This window comes from Aegilops tauschii, chromosome 5, assembly GCF_002575655.3.
Source record: "Aegilops tauschii subsp. strangulata cultivar AL8/78 chromosome 5, Aet v6.0, whole genome shotgun sequence".
Taxonomy (NCBI): Eukaryota; Viridiplantae; Streptophyta; class Magnoliopsida; order Poales; family Poaceae; genus Aegilops; species Aegilops tauschii.
The window spans coordinates 419,513,136-419,526,539 of NC_053039.3; positions in this window are offsets into that span (position 1 = coordinate 419,513,136).

The following is a 13,404-nucleotide window of genomic DNA, read 5'->3' on the forward strand; positions in this document are numbered from 1 at the left end:
GAGTCCACATATTCACCATATCAATACTCCACTATGGATCCGCTCCCGTCTCCCTACGAGAACGCCATCCATAGCACTCACGCTTATCTTGCGCATTTTAGAGTATCCACTTTCACTTGTCTATGAACTGTTATAGGCAACCCAGAAGTCCTTTACCGCGGACACGGCTATTCGAATAGATCATATTAACCCTGCAGGGGTGTACTTATTCACACACGCTCTCGCCACTTACCACCATGTACACGTCGTGTACCTCGGCAACCTTCAAGCGGAAGCCTGGCGAGGGAGTCGGCCACGACCTGACTAACCACACAAGTCTCTAGTCCAGGTTTATCGCCTATTCGGGTTCCATCCGCAAGGAGATCCGGCCGGGGTGTCGCTCACGGCCCCAAACGATGTGTGCAGGGTTCCCGAGCCCACCATCCGGGTGCCACTCGGTACACCAGGCCACATGTGCCTAGTCTATCCCAAGCCCACCTGTACCGGGTGCCACTTGGTAGACTACTAACACTACCTACAAACACCAGAAACTAGTTGCAACTCCTGGACAGAGATCAAGTTGATTAATAAGTCGAGAGGGGTCGAGTTACCGGAACCTAATGTGTGGTAGTAACTGTTCATGGATCACAAACACAGAACTCAGTCCCTGAGGACGGCTTCAATGAGACAACCCACCATGTACTCCTACATGGCCTCTTGCCGCTACCTTTACCAAATCGTGTTCACACACTTGGCTCACACACAGTAGGACATGTTCATCACCATTCCAATTCATCCCCGACGAATCAGACCCGACTCAACTCTAAGCAGTAGCAGGCATGACAAACAAGCATGAATGAGTAGGCACATCAGGGCTCAAACAACTCCTACTCATGCTAGTGGGTTTCATCTATTTACTGTGGCAATGACAGGTCATGCAGAGGAAAGGGGTTCAACTACCGCAACATGTAACAATTGAATCGATGTTGTCCTAATGCAGTAGAAGAGAGCAGGAGCGAGAGAATGGGATTGTATCGGGATGAACAAGGGGGTTTTGCTTGCCTGGCACTTCTGAAGATATTATAGTTCTTCATTGGTGTCATCGATCACGTCATCGGAGCAACGGCTACTGAGAGGGGACGGTTACCGGCAAACAGAGAAGGACACAATCAATGCAATGCGACAATATGATGCATGGTCATGACATGTCAAGAATGTTATGATTTACACTAATGCATCTAGCAACAGTTTAAATGAGGTCCATATGAACTAAGGGTTCATATGCAAACTCCATATTTAGCATTTATAATGTCATTATCATGTTTTCACCTATACAGCAGGTATAACTTAGTTTGACATGCATGAAAATGATACAGATCGATAGATTGCATTTTTCTGATCATTTTTCATATATAAATTATTTCATTCTGAGCTACGGTTGATTTTATATAATTTTTAGAAGTTTATACTATTTTCTGGAATTTTCTGAATTATTTTAAATCCAGAAAACCAATACTGCGTCAGCATGACGTCATCACTGCGTCAGCGAGTCAACGGGCTGGCCAAGGTCAAACCTGACCCGTGGGACCTGCCTGTCAGTGACTAACCTAACTAATCCAGATTAATTAGCACTAAACTAATACTAATCTAGTTTAGTTAAGAGCATGGGCCCACACGTCAGTGACTCAGGGGAGTCAAACTGGGGTCAAACCGGGTCAAACGAGGTCAAACCCGCCGGCGACTTGACGCCGGCGAGGCCCGAGACGGCGGCGCAGCTCGGAAAACGCCCACAGGGCACGGACGAGGCCATTCTTGGGCTCATTGGAGAGCTCTTGCAGGCGCACGTCGGGTGGTGGTGGCGGCCGGGCCTATGGTGGCCGGAGCCGACGACGGCGAGCTCCAAGGCGGCGGCCAGAGTTCGGACATGCACGGGTTTGATGTTCCGGTGCGCGGCAGGACCAGCTGGTGGTCGGGACCGTCTCCTAGGAGCAACCCGAGCACGATGACGCGCCCAGGCGCAGGCTACGGCATCGGTAGCCATGACGGCGATGAAGCACGGCGCCAGCGAGCTTCGGAGCTCATGGGGACGACGTCTACGGTGAGGGATAGACCACGGGGTCAGGGGGAAACGGTGGTAGAGCTCACCGCGGTTCCGACGAGCAAGCTAGCTAGGTCCGGGAAGCACAGACGGCGGCGAATCGACGATGAAGTTGCCGGCGGCCGAATATTTAAGATGAGCTCGGGGACGGCGCTGCGGGGCTTCTGTCGGGGCGTGGCTCGGTGAGGGGGTCGAGGACGACGTCGCGGAGCTCGGGGATGCGTCAGAGAGGCGAGGGGGTGGCTCTGGCTATGGGTACGGCGATTGGCGGCGACGAGCTCCGCTCGGGCAGAGAGGAAGAGGGAGCAGAGGAGGGGGAAGAGGTCGGGAGAGAGAGCAGCGAGTGAGGGAGAGGAGAGAGGGGTTGAGGGGAGTGCGTGGCGCCCTCGGGTGCCTCCAGCGGCGAGCAGGTAAGCAGGAGGTGGACGGCGCATGGCCAGCGTGCGGCGAGCACGCGCTCGTCCTTCTGTCCAGGGAGGAAGACGACAGGGGGGGCTAGCTGGGCTGGGCCGCCACAGTGGTGGGCTGGCCTAGCCACTTGGGCTGCAGGTAAGGCCCAGGTATCTGTAACGCCCCGGATCCGATGCGCCAGGTGTCTGCCAGTTATTCGCTGTCGTTGCCATGTCATCTGCTTGCGTGTTGCATTTTGCCATGTCATCATCTGCATTTCATATCATGTCATCATGTGCATCGCATTTGCATACGTGTTCGTCTCTTGCATCCGAGCATTTTCCCCGTTGTCCGTTTTGCCATCCGGCGCTCCTATCTCCTCCGGTGCACCCCTCTTGTTTTCTTTCGTGTGCATGTGTCAAACTTTCTCGTAATGGACCGAGGCTTGTCAAGTGGCTTTAATATACCACCCGGAGACCACCGGTCAAGTTTCGTTCCATTTGGAGGTCGTTTGGTACTCCAACGGTTAACCGGGCATCCGCGAAGTCCGTTTTGGTGTTGCAGCAAACCCCCCTTCAAACAGTCCCAAAACCCCTCTAAGTCTCCGCCATGCTCTCGGTCGTTCGATCACGATCGCGTGGGCGAAAACCGCACCCCGTTTGGACTCTCCTAGCTCCCTCTGCCTATATATATTTGCCCTCTTCCCCGAAAATTCGCAGACGAAACCCTAATTTTTCCTCCTCCCCGCCGCCGGACATGTCCGCCTTCGTCGCCGGACACACCGCGCCGCCGCTCCCGGCCAGTGGCGTCGCGCCACGTCAGCCCCGCCACCCTCTCTCTCCTCCCCGCCGCCCGTGGCCCGCCGCGGCCCAGGCCGCGTGCCCCGTCTCCAGCGCCGGACCCCGCCGCCGCGCCCTCTACGTCCGCGCTCGCCGGTGACGCCCGAGCCCGCCGGCCGGCTGGCCTCCGCCTCCGCCGGCCATCCCGAGCTCCGGCCCGTCCCCGCGCCATGGCCTCCGCCTACTCGTCGTTCCCGCGCCGCCCCGCGCCGGATCCGGCGAGATCCGGCCGGAGGTCTCCCCCGCCCCGGATCCGCCTCCCCGCACCTTCCTCGTCTGCTCCGGCGAGCTCTCCGGCGAGATCCGCCGCCACCTCTCCTGTGCGTTGACTTTCCTCCCCCCTCCGAAATATTCAAAGTCCTTCAAATTTATCATTATCATGCCATGTTCTCTGCATCATAACTTCTTGCATGTAGCTCCGATTCGCGCGTGTAATATGTCAAATTGTTCGCCTCGTGATGCTCTACATTTTGTTCAATTGCACCATGTTCATTAGAGGTCATCTTGATGCCCAAATCTCTGTTGGAAGAGGGCTAGTTGCTGTTATTATCTGGTTCTTATCAGAACTTGGAGATTTGTCATTTTTGTATCATTTAATCTGTGCATCTTTTGAGTATGAGCTCTACATGTGTTTTGTTGTATGCCATGCCATCTTTCCAGTGGTGTAGTCATTGTATTTTTGTGATCTTTGTGGTGACTAGCACAAGGATGCAAAGTAGGCCCCGTAATGTTTCTGATTTCAGAGAGTGATTTCTCGTAAGTCCTTGTCTGCTGTAATTTTGTTGCCATGTAAACTTGATGCTACAGAGAGATCCATGCATATTTTGGAGATGTTCAGTAAGGATATTTTGTAGATATAGTCGTTGTTGATCCATTCCTGCAATTGTTTGCAATTATGGAGTGCCATAGCATGACTCAATCTTGCTCTACTTTTGCTATAAAATATTTCTGGCAGATTCTTAACATGATATGCAATTTTGCCAAGCTTATTGTAGTTGATCCATACATGCTATGCTTATGTTCTTGCCATGGTTAGCTTCATGAACATGCCATCTTGCTGTAGGTATGCTTTTTTTGTCATGCATTGCTTTGTGGGGAGTGTATCAAGCTCACAAAGAGGCCTACATATTATTATTTCTGCCATGCTCTGTTTTCTGCTAAGTCTGAAACCTGATAACGAAACTTGCTATGTTTACATGCTTGCCATCATATCTTCTGGTCCTTTTTGGCTTATGGTCAGTAAAGGACTTTTGTCATGTGCTTTTAGTAGAACACTTCCGTGCCTTGTTTTGCTATGTTAAGTTCCTGTAGCATGTTGATTTCGTGCTCCGAACATTGCTACCTGATGTTGTTTCTGTCATGTCTAGTAATTTCACTAAGTCTGTGAACCTGTTATTATTTGCAATATTGCCATGTCCTATTGAGCATGTTCTAGTGATTTCCGGAGATAGCTCAGTGTTCATGTTTTGTTGTGCTTTAGCTGTACATCATGTTCATGCCTTTTGTTTTCATGTTGAGTTGCTGTAGCATATTGTTTTGATGCTTGCATTATGCCTAGTTGCTGTTTTCGTCAGATTATTGCTATGTCTTGTTTGGAGTGTATGTGTTGCACCGTTGCTCCGTTTTGAGCATGCTTTATATGAAACTTGCTTAGTTTTGCATGTAGTCTCATATTCTCATGTTGCATCCTTGTTTTGAGGTGTTTGCTTGATGTTTGTATGCATTTTGCATCAATGCCATGTTTATCTTGTCTTGCTCATATCTTCTAGGCCGTAGCTCCGAATCTAATGAACTTTATATGTAACTTGACTAGATTTTCGTGTAGATCATCATGGTGCTCTTTAACTTGCTGTTTAACAACTTGAATATAAGGTTTATTCAGTTCTGGACCAATTTCGATATTTGCATATGAGGACTTACCGGATTTGTTATAGGTTGTTTCCGGCCTCATTTAAACTTGCTTTGATGTGTTCTTGTATGCATCATCTCTTGTCATGAGTAGCTTCATATAGCCTCGTCATGCATCATTCTTGTTTGAGCATCATGCCTTGTTCTTGTGTCGTGTGTTTACCTTGTTGTGTGCTTCTTCTCGATAGTTCCCGTGTCGTTGCGATCGTGAGGATTCGTTCGTCTTCGTGGCTTCATCTTCTTCATGGATTCGTTCTTCTTCCTAGAGGGATTTCAGGCAAGATGACCGTCACCTTGGATCTCATTACTATCATTGCTATGCTAGTTGCTTCGCTCTATCGCTTTGCTGCGCTACCTATTCACTTGTTCCTCAAGCCTCCCAAATTGCCCTGAACCTCTTACCTTTGTCTCCCTTCCTAGCAAACCATTGTTTGGCTATGTTACCGCTTTGCTCAGCCCCTCTTATAGCGTTGCTAGCTGCAGGTGAAGATGAAGATTGCTCCATGTTGGATTATGTTTATGTTGGGATATCACAATATCTCTTATATTATTAATGCATCTATATATTTGGTAAAGGGTGGAAGGCTCGGCCTTATGCCTGGTGTTTTGTTCCACTCTTGCCGCCCTAGTTTCCGTCATACCGGTGTTATGTTCCAGGATTGTGTGTTCCTTACACGGTTGGGTGATTTATGGGACCCCCTTGACAGTTCGCTTTGAATAAAACTCTTCCAGCAAGGCCCAACCTTGGTTTTACCATTTGTCCAGCCTATTTCTTTTCCCTAGGGAGTCGCTCTCTCGAGGGTCATCTTATTTTAACCCCCCCGGGCCAGTGCTTCTCTAAGTGTTGGTCCGAACTGAGTAGACTGCAGGGCCACCTCGTGGAAACTCGAGGTCTGGTTTTTACTCGTAGGATGTCTCATCCGGTGTTGCCCTGAGAACGAGATATGTGCAGCTCCTATCGGGATGTCGGCGCATCGGGCGGCTTTGCTGGTTTTGTTTTACCATTGTCGAAATGTCTTGTAACCGGGATTCCGAGACTGATCGGGTTTTCCCGAGAGAAGGAATATCCTTCGTTGACCGTGAGAGCTTATCATGGGCTAAGTTGGGACACCCCTGTAGGGTATTATCTTTCGAAAGCCGTGCCCGCGGTTATGTGGCAGATGGGAATTTTTAATATCCGGTTGTAGAGAACTTGACACTTGACCTTAATTTAAAACGCATCAACTGTGTGTGTAGCCGTGATGGTCTCTTCTCGGCGGAGTCCGGGAAGTGAAAACGGTTTCTGAGTTATGTTTGCCGTAAGTAGGAGTTCAGGATCACTTCTTGATCATTGCTAGTTTCACGACCGTTCCTTTCCTTCTCTTCTCGCTCTCATTTGCGTAAGTTAGCCACCATACATGCTTAGTCGCTGCTGCGACCTTACCACTTTACCCCCTTCCTTCCCCTTTAAGCTTTGCTAGTCTTGATACCCATGGTAATGGGATTGCTGAGTCCTCGTGGCTCACAGATTACTACACCACCAGTTGCAGGTTCAGGTTGTGCGATGATCATGACGCGAGAGCGATGTTTCTTGGGTTCGAGTTCTTCGTCTGCTTCTTCTTCGTTCAGGGGATAGGTTCCAGGTCGGCAGCCTGGGCTAGCAGGGTGGAAGTCGTTTGAGTTTCTGTTTATGTTTCATCCGTAGTCGGATGTTGAGCTTATGTATGATGTATTGATGTATTCTTGCGGCATTTGTACGCCTTGTATGTATCCCCAAATATTATGTAATGTTGATGTAATGATATCCACCTTGCAAAAGCGTCTTCAAGATGCGCTTCTATCCTTGGTGGGACCTTCGTGTTCCTTTAGGATAGGGTCGCATCTTGGGCGTGACAGTATCTCTCTTTTATTTCTGTCTTTAGTTTCTGTCTTCTATTTTCTTTCTCTGTTTTGGATTAGCAAAAATACTAATTCATTCTGTAAAATCCTGAAAATAATTGTGGGCACTTTTGAAAATATTTCCAACAGCCCTCAACTAGTTTCAGAATTATTAGAGCATTTAAAATATTTATAGGATTTAAATGCCCTAATTCAAATACAATATGAGTTAATTCAAAAATCCAAAAATGACCTAGAAATATTGGCATCATTTTTGGGAGAGGTTTTCACCTTTATCAAAAATCATGAACATTTTCAAAGGCATTTTGGGTTAATTGAAAATATTGTTTATTTGAACCTAGTTGAATGCATTTCGTGCTAGGGTTTCAACATCCCCATTTCAAGTTTCTTTGAAAATTAAACATGATGACATGAGGAACAAGCAAAGTCAAACAAGGGCTGATCTGGGGCTGTGATAGCTCACCCCCACTAAACAAGAATCTCGTCCCGAGATTCAAGACGTGAGGTAAGAAGACGGAGGGGACACAAAGCTAACACGATCTTCATGATCCAATTGCTCTTCGCGAAGATGTTGATCCGTTGCTTCAATTAACGTTGACGTCTTTGCTTTCGAGATCTTCATCCGACACGATGACGACAAGGGAAACTCTATAGAAATTGATCTCCTTAAAGATCGAGCAACTCACGGAATGCGACGTTGAGTATCTCTTGAGCTGAGACTCAACACATACATCGAGAGAGGGATGAAGTGAAACAGAGAACGAAGATTCAAGTTGATAAGCACAATTCCACGCTGAATAAGATGGTGCATGGTTTCAAAGTAGCGAGGAGATAATTGCCACAATTCCATAACAGGGCACCTTGGGGAAGGTGACTCGTAGAACTATTCCTTAAGTGGCAAAAAGAATTACTTTTGATACAAAGATCATGGAAACTCTCTAAACCGGCCCAAGGAAAATCGCAAACGATCATTTGAAGGAGTTCGGAGAAATGGCATACTCAGATCGGAAAGGAAACTATGGTTATGGAGCAACTCGGCAAACGGAAGGCACATTCCCGTTGATACCGGGGATATAACCTAGTGTCTGAGTATGCTCTCCAGAACTTGAGCATTTCCATATTCATCAAGGTTTTACCAACATCCGTGCCGAGGATCCTGGCAACACATCATACTACCATGATGAACGGTGATGGAGGATGCAGGTGCAAAGGAGGACAACACTTTCTCAGATTTCACCTTAGCGAAGCCAAGGGAGCAAAATCTGGATGATCGACCGAGAGACATTTAGCACTCCGCTTCTAATGTTCTCCTTGATGTTCCAGCGTAACCCATTAGATGTGGTTTGGTATCTTGAACATCAAGTAGTAGGTCGGACTTCGGGTGCGCAGGAATCCATAAGGAATAACTGCGGGAGTAAATCCTACGGAATCCTTATGGGGAGGTGGCCAACTTACTCAATCAAGATACTACAATAATAGGTCTTCCGGCTGGGTGTGTTGGCCACGACAGCCACTTTACCGGTTATCGAGAGACCAATATTATAATTCTTGGAAAATGTTCCAACCATCATATCTGCCCGAGATTCAGATCTGGTTGGTGTCAGGATATTCCAGACTCATCAAGTCTAGAAGGAAAAATGAAAGTTTGCAACACAAATCGATGAGATGACATTGCGAGATTCTCAGGGGATGAACTACGATAGCAAGCTCCAAAACATGAGCTGGTTCTGCTACATACATGTGAACACGTTGTCCCAGACAAGCATGCCCACATGGTAGTCTTACAATGAAACACTACCGAGTTCTGGTTGGGAACCATCAACGAGGATATCGAAGTTCTTTCATAAGTCCGGATTAGCTCTTATGAAGGAACTCCTTCTCCTTGAACAAATCAATCAGTGGCTTGGTGTGCTAGGGATACATATAGAATGAAGGTTGCAAGTCTCCAAACCACGGTATACTTCGCACATATGCATGACTGACTTGGGATGATTCCAGAGGAGGCAAAACAAACTTTCTCGAATTCACGGCGGCAACTTGCATCTAATGCACATGAATTAGAGTAAGTCACTTCTTTCATCCAACATATGCTTCATGAACGGAACACGAAGATAATGCTTATAAACTTTCCAATACTAGCTGGATGTTCAACACGAGTCATGGAGAAGGTAGCAGTGTTGCTGATGGGCTCAACAACAATTCATCCAGGTTTCCATGGAGATGGAATTCCATAATTATGTGAACAAGTGATAGCATTGGTCAGACCCAAAAGATATAATGGTGTATGCTCGAGGGATCAACCACGAGTAAGACAACATTATGAACATCGTTGGTCCTGATTTGATTTGATGATAGCCCATACTCAAATCAAAGTCTTGATACGACAATAGGTCCAACAACTGATCACAGGGACCAATCGATGAAGATATCATCTATCTTCAACACACGCAAATATATCCCTTGAAATGAACTAAGCTGGCAAGCTTTTATCTTCCAACTCTCCAAGTTGTTGTTTAGCTTGACCAACTAGCTCAGGGGTATCCAACACGGATTCTTGGAGAAGGGGTGGTTTATAAGAAAACCAACATGATCACGAACTCAACATAACAGTCAGGGGATAACGTAGTAACACTTCCGAGAAGATATTCGGAAAATCACGAACCACCAGTACGTTGCTAAGCTCGAGATCAATCTTGCTTTTCAGGGCATGACGATGTGATCAAGAGAGTAAGGGTTTGACAAAATCCTAACTCATTGATCGAAGAGTGCACCAGAAATAAGGACTAGGTAGCACGATCAATCTTAGGATGATGATTTAATAACCAGCACACTAAGAATGAGAGTGTTGTCCATTAACTACCAAGCAACGGAGTTGCTACGAGTATTGATTTCACACATCATAGTACACTTGTCGGCATTCCGGTTGTGACAACACGGGACCAAGAAATGAGTGATGATGGCGAGGAGTATCACTGCGTCAAGAATTCATAAGAGGTGGTGCAATTCCTACGATATTCTCGACATAAAGGGGGTAATACTCGAAGGTAGAACAGAACAAAAACTGGGTTGGCATTTTGATCTGCGGAATACAACTACTTTGACCCAATCCCAAAGATGGACGAGGTACTGGAGTTTGTTTCTCCTAGTCATTCCGGATTAGAATGGCTTGACAGACCACAAGAATAATAGGCATCGATAACACAAATGCACAATTACTCCTGACTATCAATTGATAGACGAGGGCCAGAAAATAACTAAAGAGGGACAACCCCAAGGAACATATGTTTTTCTGAGTTCTGGATGCATGGATTAGTATGTCGAACAAATTCAACATATTTCTTCCGGATAACCCATGCAGAGGAGGAAGGACTGGCAGAGTCACAATATGAATGGAGTACTCCTCAAGAGCGCTCTGGTTGTGATCTTTTGGTTAAAAGAACTCCTGCCAAGAATGGTTCATGGTATTTGGAAGAACGATATACCACGGACCTCGAGGACTGTTGCAAGGTTACTAATATCCTAAAGGAACGAGCAAACACTATGAACATGAGGTAAGTAGAGTGAATCTTGGGTCAAGACCCCAGAAATAGAGAGCCTACTAACTAAATGGCATCACGGGATGCTTTCGAGAATAATGGCCAGAATCATCACACCAGGAATGCAAAGCATTGCTAGATTACTAGGTGACTCCCTAAGACACCTAGGGTCATAATAATAGCTCCAACATATATGTCGAGGCAATAGAGTACCTCAACTCACCGATTAGTGTGGTTGAACTGGCCCAAAGGGACATCGGAACGGAAAGAAGGGATTTGCAAATGCATCAGACTATTTAGAAACCTGGGATGACTCGGGCAGCATAACGGCTGTAAATGCTCAGAAAGGATTTGACACATCCACAAGGATTTGCATAGTCACTTAACAACATCATATCAAGGTTCTGGGATGAACTATCAACACATGGAAGTAGTAGAAACTGAACTGAAGCTTCAGACCAACAATCCTACGAGTCTATGGATTAGTAACACGTGATCCTGATAGAAAGATGAGAAGCCTAGTTCTTAATCCCCGTAGAAGAGAAGAGGGTGACTCAGATCAGAAGGGCATAAGGTAAAGGAGTAAAAAGAGCCTTACGTTCCCTCCCACAATCAATTCCCTTATATAGCTAAAGCATTTCTAGACACAACTTCGACCAGTTTGGCTTGGTAATCCTACAGGCAGTCAGGCTCTGATACCAACGCTGTCGGGACCCCGATTCCAAGTCACATCGATCTAGCCGGTAACACCTCATATCACTTTGTGGCCTCACGCACGGTATTCCCACGGGTGTCGCCTTACCAAGGCCCGGGACCGTTTGCGCCTTTTGGCTCACGTATATGATAGTGTCGCTAGCATCCATGTGACAGAGAAACGGGCCGACATGACTAGTCGTGAACCCAAAGTGGCACTAACTTACGGGGACAGGCATACATGAATCAACATCGAGCATGTCGGTCAGCAGCGTGCGAATCCGGGCTGTAGCTCTGGGCTAACAGGACTCCGGGAACCCGGGCTGTAGCAGGCTAGGCAGGACTCCGGATGTCACCGCGTGACATTTCCCCGAAGGGACAGACACAGGAACGAAGTGAATCACATGCCGGCCAGTCAAGTGTTCCGGAGCAGTAGTGCTGGGCTAGCAGGACTCCGGTGAACCGGGCTGTAGCGGACTACTATGGCTCATGGAAGCACAAGACTACATTTCCCCATAAGAGAGGCTACCAAGGATAAACAACTAGGTTGTCGAATCCCACACATACCAAGCATTTCAATCATACACACAATATGCTCGATATGTGCAAATACAACATGGCATCACAACAAGACTCTACGACTCAGAGTATTTATTCCTTAGGCCGCGAAGAGCCAGATATTACAAACATGGGTCTCATGACCCAACATTCAGAGCATACAAGCAACAAGCACATGCCGAAGCTTAACTTGTCTGAGTACAGACAACTACAAATGAAAAAGGCTGGGAAGCCTGACTATCTACTAGATCCTGCCGAGGGCACAAGATCGTAGCTGAGGTAACAAGCTAAACGTCGAAGTCCACACGGAACTACTAGCGAGACTGACGTCTCTCTGCAAAACATAAAATAGGCAAACGTGAGTACAAACGTACCCAGCAAGACTTACATCAGAACTAGCTACATATGCATCAGTATCAACAAAGGGGGTAGTGGAGTTTAACTGCAGCAAGCCAGCTTTGACTCAGTGGCTATCCTGAACTACGACTGCAAGCAACTCTTTTGAGGTGGCGCACACGAGTCCACATATTCACCGTATCAATACTCCACTATGGATCCGCTCCCGTCTCCCTACGAGAACGCCATCCATTGCACTCACGCTTATCTTGCGCATTTTAGAGTATCCACTTTCACTTGTCTATGAACTGTTATAGGCAACCCAGAAGTCCTTTACCGCGGACACGGCTATTCGAATAGATCATATTAACCCTGCAGGGGTGTACTTCTTCACACACGCTCTCGCCACTTACCACCATGTACACGTCGTGTACCTCGGCAACCTTCAAGCGGAAGCCTGGCGAGGGAGTCGGCCACGACCTGACTAACCACACAAGTCTCTAGTCCAGGTTTATCGCCTATTCGGGTTCCATCCGCAAGGAGATCCGGCCGGGGTGTCGCTCACGGCCCCAAACGATGTGTGCAGGGTTCCCGAGCCCACCATCCGGGTGCCACTCGGTACACCAGGCCACGTGTGCCTAGTCTGTCCCAAGCCCACCTGTACCGGGTGCCACTTGGTAGACTACTAACACTACCTACAAACACCAGAAACTAGTTGCAACTCCTGGACAGAGATTAAGTTGATTAATAAGTCGAGAGGGGTCGAGTTACCGGAACCCAATGTGTGGTAGTAACAGTTCATGGATCACAAACACAGGACTCAGTTCCTGAGAACGGCTTCAATGAGACAACCCACCATGTACTGTTCATGGTAGCCCCCTGGCGCTCGAGGAAATGGGCCCAAGATATCCAGCCCCCAGACCATGACTGACCATGTGAGTGGGATAGTCTGGAGGCCCTAAGCTGGCTGATGGATCTGCTTGTCGTGGAACTGGCAGGCTTCACAGGACTTCACCAGCTCGGCTGCATCGTTGAGCGCCATGGGCCAGTAGAATCCGCTGCGGAATACCTTGCTGACGAGGGTCAGTGATGACGAGTGGTGCCCGCAGTCCCCACCGTGTATGTCAGACAGCAACTCCTTCCCCGGTCTCTGGAAATGCAACGCAGTGAAACATCATTCGGTCGCTTC